This window comes from Myotis nattereri, assembly GCF_964212035.1.
Source record: "Myotis nattereri genome assembly, chromosome: X".
NCBI classification, from domain to species: domain Eukaryota; kingdom Metazoa; phylum Chordata; class Mammalia; order Chiroptera; family Vespertilionidae; genus Myotis; species Myotis nattereri.
The window spans coordinates 109,634,159-109,641,985 of NC_138078.1; the positions used below are offsets into that span (position 1 = coordinate 109,634,159).

The 7,827-nt window shown below is 48.1% G+C and overlaps 1 pseudogene across 1 annotated transcript; it reads left to right on the top strand.

Annotated features, from left to right (window-relative positions):
* The first annotated feature begins 597 nt into the window (after window positions 1–597).
* Window positions 598–6,592, top strand: LOC308510984 (60 kDa heat shock protein, mitochondrial-like; annotated as a pseudogene). The gene is made up of 2 exons: window positions 598–623; window positions 5,228–6,592. The product of its transcript is annotated as a 60 kDa heat shock protein, mitochondrial-like (transcript).
* The last annotated feature ends 1,235 nt before the right edge of the window (window positions 6,593–7,827 follow it).

A 7,827-nucleotide genomic window follows, 5' to 3' on the forward strand; every position in this document is an offset into this window, starting at 1 on the left:
CGCCCCCGCCGTGCCCCGCCCCCGCCGTGCCCCGCCCCCGCCGTGCCCCGCCCCCGCCGTGCCCCGCCCCCGCCGTGCCCCGCCCCCGCCGTGCCCCGCCCCCGCCGTGCCCCGCCCCCGCCGTGCCCCGCCCCCGCCGTGCCCCGCCCCCGCCGTGCCCCGCCCCCGCCGTGCCCCGCCCCCGCCGTGCCCCGCCCCCCGCCCCTCCGTCCCCCCCACCTCGCGACCCAACCGGACCTTATCCCCTATCCGCTCCCCAGATTCTCACCCTGGGGGGCTTCGGCCTCTTGCGTGGGCTCCTCCTTCCCTTCCTCCGCCATCTCCCCAGCCGCAGACTCCTCCTCCACCTTGGCCTTGGGCTCTGGGGCCAGGAAGCCCTCTCTAGAGCCTAGGGCTCTGTCGCCAAGGCCCTCGGGCAGCACAGCTGCAGCCCCCTCCCCAGAGGCATCTGGCTCCGAGAGCACGCGGACCTGGGCCGCCTGACCTGGCAGGTGATGTCTGGGCAGAACGACACTGCGAACGGCGTTGGGGCGCAGGAGGACGTGGTCGTTGTTGGACAGATCGCGCAGCATTCCGCGCACCACGTCCAGGAACATCATGTGGAAGCCCGCCAAGGGTAACAGGTTGGTGGGGTCCAGCAGTAGGTTGTGGGGTCGCACCACGATCTCCTCGTCCTCCTCCTCCTCGTCCTCCTCGTCCTCCTCGTCCTCCTCATCCTCCTCGTCCTCCTCCTCCTTCGCCTCCTCCTTCACCTCCTCCTCTTTATCCTCCTCCTCCTCCTCCTCCTCAGCGGGGCCAATGTCAGGATCCTCTTCACGGGCACCTCCCTCGGGGTCTCCCACTGCCCCGGCCTCCTCCCTCAGGCTCTCTATGGCCGCTGAGATTTCTGCTGCCACCATGGCGGCGGCTGCGTCCCCCCCGCCCCCCTGGGGCATGGAGTTGAAGATCAGGGCATCTTGATCTCCATCTGCCCCTATCCAGGCCCCCGCCATTCGCACGGGACTCTCCCGGCCCCCTGGGGCCGGGCTCCCATCGTCACTATCGGACATAACAGCGAACAGTACCTCCTCCGGCAGCGAAAGGCTCTGGTGTCGACTGCCAAGATGGCGGCCGGGAGCGGAGGCCGTTGACAGGGCCCGCGACAAGGGGCGGGGCGGAGGAGGAACTGGCTGTCCACTGGCTAACGGCCTCTGATGGGCAGGTGCGGACGGCCAACCCACCCACCAAGGCTTCGCCACACCACGGGGAGGGGGGGGGGGGCACGAGCGTCAACAAAGGGCCGCGCCTGGGCCTTACAAGCTCCAAGCTCATTGGCTGGGAAGCGAGGATTGACATGCCCTGTGTCCAATGGCAAAGGCCCTTAGCTTCTAGGATGGCTCACAATCAGCTCTCTTTTCTACGAGGCCTGAGGGTTCTGAGCTACCTTCAAGTCCACACAAGTCCTGTTCTTTCAATGTTGCAATTGTCTGAAATCTATAGTGCAGCAATTTTCAACAGTGCCATAAGAACTTTAAAAACATGCAATACCTGACTAGTTAGGGGCACTGATCTCTTTTCCCATTTAAAAAAAAATTGACAGCCGTAACCGGTTTGGCTCAGTGGATAGAGCGTCGGCCTGCGGACTGAAAGGTCCCATGTTCCGGTCAAGGGCATGTACCTTGGTTGCGGGCACATCCCCAGTGGGGTGTGTGCAGGAGGCAGCTGATCGATGCTTCTCTCTCATCGATGTTTCTAACTCTCTATCTCTCTCCCTTCCTCTCTGTAAAAAATCAATAAAATACATTTTAAAAAATAATAAAAATATTGACAATGGGAGATATCTGTAATACTATCAACAATAAAAATATATTTAAAAAATTGATGACAGCCAACACCAGGGGCCCCCAAACTTTTTAAACAGGGGGCCAGTTCACTGTCCCTCAGTCCGTTGTAGGGCCAAACTATAGTTTAAAAAAAAACTATGAACAAATTCCTATGCACACTGCTCATATCTTATTTTGAAGTAAAAAAACAAAACCGGAACAAATACAATATTTGTATTTGCATGTGGCCCACGGGCCGTAGTTTGAGGACCCCTGGCCAACACACTAGCTGTTATTGTGAATGAATCAATATTGTACCTAGTTTTCTTAAATCAGTAATAAATATGTTTTTTGGTGTGCCACAGAATTTAAATAATTAGTTTATGTGTGTCATGAGATGAAAAAGGTTGAAAATCACTGCTGTAAAGGGCAGAGAGTAAAAATTTTGGGTTTGGTAACTCAGAGGTACATTTGAAACCACTATGTAGATACTCATTTAACAACAGAGAAAACAAATGTCCACAACTATTTTATTCTTGAAACTAAAAATATAATGCTAATTGAATACAATATTTATAATAAAGGTCTATTAATAAGAAGAGTGTAAGTCTTTTGGGAGAATAACATTTTGCTTAATTGGGGTTCAAAGTTAGTGATATCTATCAAAATTGATTGCATATGTTCATCTGTTGAACTGTAATGAGGTTTTACATAATTTATCTTTTAAAAAATATGGCGAGTGTTTTTTAAAGGGTTTAAAAATCATGCTCAATTGCATACAGCTATTTCTCATTTATATAATAGATGCATTTTCATCTGCTTGAGTACAGCAAAGGGTTAGAATCTGAATCAATTTATGACTTCAGAGATGTGCTATTTCAAAAGTGTACTCCGTAGAATTTACTTAACTGCTTCTACCACTGATCCTTTAAATAAGCAAAGCAGATGATATCATTCCTTGAATTTGTTTTTAAACACTAGCATTTTAATTGAAATACAGGTATAAATCAGAAATTCCTGGTACAGTGCCTGCACTTAGTCTTATTTAATATAGGAATTGGATGTACAATGAAAAAATTATCATTTTCTTTATCCTTGGAGCAGAGGGAAGGAGAGAAAGGAGAGCTGGAAATATGGTTGCAGTATTTAAGAGCTGAATAAGAGAACAATAAATCTTTCATAATGCCAACAACAACTGCACAATGAAGAACAACCTTGTATCTCATCAATTTTATAATTCATGCTCTATCAGAAGTTAGGTTCCCCTCTATGTATCTCAATTAATTCAAACCCCACACCCTCCAAAATACAAAGACAATTTAATTGGTATTCCCTAAGTAGAAGATCAAACATCAAAGGGAAGTCCTCCTTCTGACATCTATTGATATGATTTCACCAAAGTTGAAATCTAACAATTGAAAATGAAATATCTTGGCCAAGTAAGAAACTTCAGTTGTTAGTGGTATTACCCCACTGTATTACATATTAAATCAAACCTAGCATTAAATATGCTTGCACAATTATGCTGTGAATTACATAGTAGTGATGATGCTAGTGAAAAAGGACTATCATTAACCCAAGAAGAATAAGGGGGGGAATGTGAAAACAAGTAGGAAGCCAACAAAAAGTTGGTCATTTTCTGATGAGGAAAGGTAATTTTAAATATAGAAATATAAAAGGGGAAATATTACCTTAATCCTTCTAGCCTATCTAATAAAATACAAAGATGCAAATTGACTGTACCTTTGCTACGCCCACCAGCCAATCAGAGCAATATGCAAATTAACCGCCAACAAAGATGGAATCTAATTTGCATACAGTAGGCAGGGCAGGACAGTGGGAACCGCCATCCAGGCAGGGCTCAGGCGGGTCACGGCAATCGTGGGAGCCCAGCCCCGTGTGCAGCCCCGGCTGGCGCGGGGCTCAGGAGCTGCGATCAGCAAAGCAGGACTGGGGATTGGTGAATGGGCGCAAGGCAGACCTCCTGGTCCTTCCCCTCAGCCGGCAGGCTCCTATCAATCTTCAGTTTCTACTGAAAGGAATGTGGCGCCTCCACTGCGCAGCCTCCCAGGACTCGGACTCGCAGGCTTCGGAGTGGAGACTTCAACAAGGACTTCAGCGCCTGCTCAGGGGAATAACCGCCACCTCCCTACTCCACAGCTGCTTCTGTGTCTGCAAGAAACTGCGCATGCTCCTCCCTGTGACATGGGCGGGGCCAGAGCCTGAGTTGAGCGGTTCCACGATAGTGATAGCAGCTGGACCAGTGCAGGGATGGAGGGAGGGAGGGCGGGGAAGGAGCAAGGGGGAAGCCCTGGTTCCCTGCTCCTCCTCCCACAGGCATGGCCCTTGCTGCTATGATGATAAAAGGAGTTGTGTTTTTCTAACTGTCTGGGTAAAGGAAACAAGTGTCTGTTGACTTCTGATCTTACTCTCAGAGCTGCCAGTTAATCCCTCTGGATGCATCATATCCAGCCTCCAAAGGATCCGAGGGGCAGGATCAACCTTTGTTCCATAGTTGAGGAAACTGACCAATAAACACATGTGTCTCATGCCTCAGTGTCAACTCCCGCAGAAATCTCCGGGTAATGACTCAGATTCTATATCTAAGGGTATATTTTCTTCTGTTTTCATGTTTAATTCAATAAATAATACAATAAAGAATAAAATGAGTTCAGAGGGCTCAGCATTGTATTCCCAGAGCCTTTGGTCCCACACAAACCGCAGAGTTCAGTCATCCTGAGATGAAAGGAAAGGAAAGAGAAACGTGAAAGGTTTCCCGGCTCAGTCACAGAGACATCTCATAACCACATATTAAGGACACGACATTAGCTTAGGGGTGGAAAGGACACAAATGGAATAGAAGATGGAGCCATTTGGAGTGAGCAGGCTAGCATGGGGGCAGTTGGGGGCAAGCAGGCCAGCAGGGGGGGGCAGTTAGGGGCAAGCAGGCCGGCGGGGTGGGGGGTAGTTGGGGTGAGCGCACTGGTACAGGGGACAGTTGGGGGTGATCAGGCTGGCGGGGGGGGGGGCAAGTTAGGGGCAAGCAGACAGGCAGGTGAGTGGTTAGGAGCCAGCAGTCCCAGATTGTGAGAAGGATGTCCGACTGCCAGTTTAGGCCCGATTGCTGTAAACTGGCAGTAGGACATCCTTCCAGGGGTCCCAGATTGGTGAGAGTGCAGGCTGGGCTGAAGGACACTCCCCCTTCCCCCGAGTGCACAAATTTTTGTGCACCGGGCCACTAGTATGTTAATAATATGAAACATTTTATATATCAGACGAGAGCAGAATTAAGTAATTCAACTCTACTGCAGCATTATAAATATCCTGTTCCCTCACTCACCACTGATGGCCTGCCTCACAGCTCACCTGCACTGCAGCTACCCCACATAAATGCCTTGATTACACAAAGTCCTTTGTCAGATTAGGCCAGTTTCCAGGGCACTGGCTTCTCATCTCACTCAGGCTTATGTCAAAGATGTAAATTTTGGCACAGGTGCCCAAGCCTCAGTGTTTCAAGGTATAGACCTTTTAGCTGATGCTGTACCATTGCTATAGGGCCAAAGAGAAGAACAGTTATTATTAAACAGAGTTTGGGCAGTCCCAAAGTAACAAAAGAAAGTGTGATATTTGCAAAGTCCATTGCCTTAAGAGATAAATATAAAAATATTGGTGCTAAACTTGTTCAAGCTGTTGCCAATAATACAAATGAAGATGCTGGGAATGGCACTACCACTACTACTGTACTGGCACACTATCTTGCCAAGGAAGGCTCTGAGAATATCAGTGACTGTGCTAATCCAGTGGAGATCAGGAGAGATGTGATGTTAGCTGTTGGTGCTATGATTTCTAAACTTAAAAAGCAGTCTAAACCTGTGACAATCCCTGAAGAAATAGCTCAGATTGCTACACTTTCTGCAAACAGAGACAAAGAAATTGGCAACATCATTTCTGATGTGATGAAAAAGGTTGGAAGAAAGGGTGTCATCATAGTAAAGGATGGTAAAACACTGAATGATGAATTAGAAATTATTGACGACATGAAGTTTGATGTGGGTTATATTTCTCCATACTTTATTAATACACCAAAAAGTCAAAAAAGTGAATTCTAAGATGCCTATGTTATATCTAGGGAAAAGAAAATTTCTAGTATTCAGACAATTTGTACCTGCTCTTGAAACTCCCAATGCTCACCATGAGCCCTTAGTCATAATTGCTGAAGATGTTGATGGAGAAGCTCTACGTACACTCATTTTGAATAGACTAGGAGTTGGCCTTCACGTTGTAGCAGTCAAAGCTCCAGGTTTGGGTGACAATAGAAAGAACCAGCTTAAAGTCATGTCTATTGATATTGGTGGAGCAGTGTTTGGAGAAGAAGGATTGACTCGAAATCTTAAAGATGTTCAGTTTCATGACTTGGGAAAAGTTGGAGAGGTCATTGTGATCAAAGGTGATGCCATGCTCTTGAAAGGAAAAGGTAACAAGGCTCAAATAGGGGAAAACATACTCAAGAAATCATTGACCAGTTAAATATCACAACTAATGAATATGAAAAGGGAAAACCTATTTGAATGTCTGGTAAAACTCTCAGATGGAGTAGCTGGGCTGAAGGTTGGTGGGACAAGTGATGTTGAAGTGAATGAAAAGAAAGAATAACAGATGTGTGCCCTCAATGCTACATAAGCTGCTGTTGCAGAAGGCATTGTTCCTGGAAGGGCTTGTGCCCTGCTTTGGTGCATCTGGCCTTGGACTCATTAATTCCAGCTAATGAAGGTTTTAAAAATTGGTATTGATCTGGCAAGATGGCGGCGGTATAGGCAGACGTGTCCCAGGTCGTGTCCCGGAGCAAATGGAGTGAGCAGCTGAAACTAGTAACATCCACCCCGAATTGGCGAAATTGCTCAGCTGGTGAGACGGTTTGCAGCCGGGAAGAGCAGAACTCCCCTGGAAAGGTAAAAAAACCAGGGATTTGGGCAGGAAAGTTTGCCAGACCTCTGAGCCCAGAGAGTCGGAGGGAGACTGCGTGGCAGACAGCTGCGTCCCTTGGGACAGGCACAGCCCCTGACAGGGGAAAGGAGAACCGCGGGATTCCTGGCGCCGCCAGGGGAATTGAGAGCTGGGTTCTGTGATCACGGAGGACTGAGCCTAAAGGGGGCAGCCTGAAGAGCTGACCAGACCATGCAGTCCCAGTAAGAGAAGAAGCTTACAGAAACCAAGCCTTTCCCGTTTCCGCGGCCAGTTTGTTTGTTTTTACTGAATCCTGTTCATGGGACATTTCAGATACAGACACTCACCTGTGCTGAAGAGAGGGACAGTGTGCGGAGGAGTGGAATCTGGGGAGAGACTGAGGAGAGAAGGGGGGCCGGGAGAGGTGGCAGCGAATTGAGTGCTGAGACACTCCTGAGCCCAGGACTGGGGCAGCCATTCTCTCTGGAGAGTGAGACTCCACCCCCCAGCCCCCAGGCAAGGAGCACAGCCACACCCAGATTCCACCCTGTAGGAGATCAAGGATTAAAATAACCTGATCAGTTCCTGGGAGTTAACAGGGTCAGGCCTATAGAGGGGTTTTCAATCCCAGCAACAACACAGCGCCGGTAACTAACTATTACGCAGCCAGCTCTGGGCAGTGAACCTCCACTGGACAGAGAGGCCCTATAGCCTCAGAGGCCAACCCCAGAACACTGCCACCCAGAGGCTGACCCACAAACTGACTCTTTGCTAAACACAAAATAAGGCTGTCTGGGAAACAAATGCGGCTTGCTTTAAAATAAGGACTGTGGTTTACAACACAGAGGAACAGTGTATCACAGGGAAACTCAACACTCTCCTGAATACCTGGCAGGTCTAAGGCAAGCCACACTGAAGAACAGAAGAACCGAAGGACCTTCACTACTGCAATTTTTTTTTTCTTTTTTCACCTTTTAACTAAGAAACCAATTTTTTTTTCTTTTTTTTTCTTTTCTTCTTTTTTTTTTCTTTTCTTCTTTTTTCCATCACCTGATTTTACCCTTTTAATTACTACCTTCTT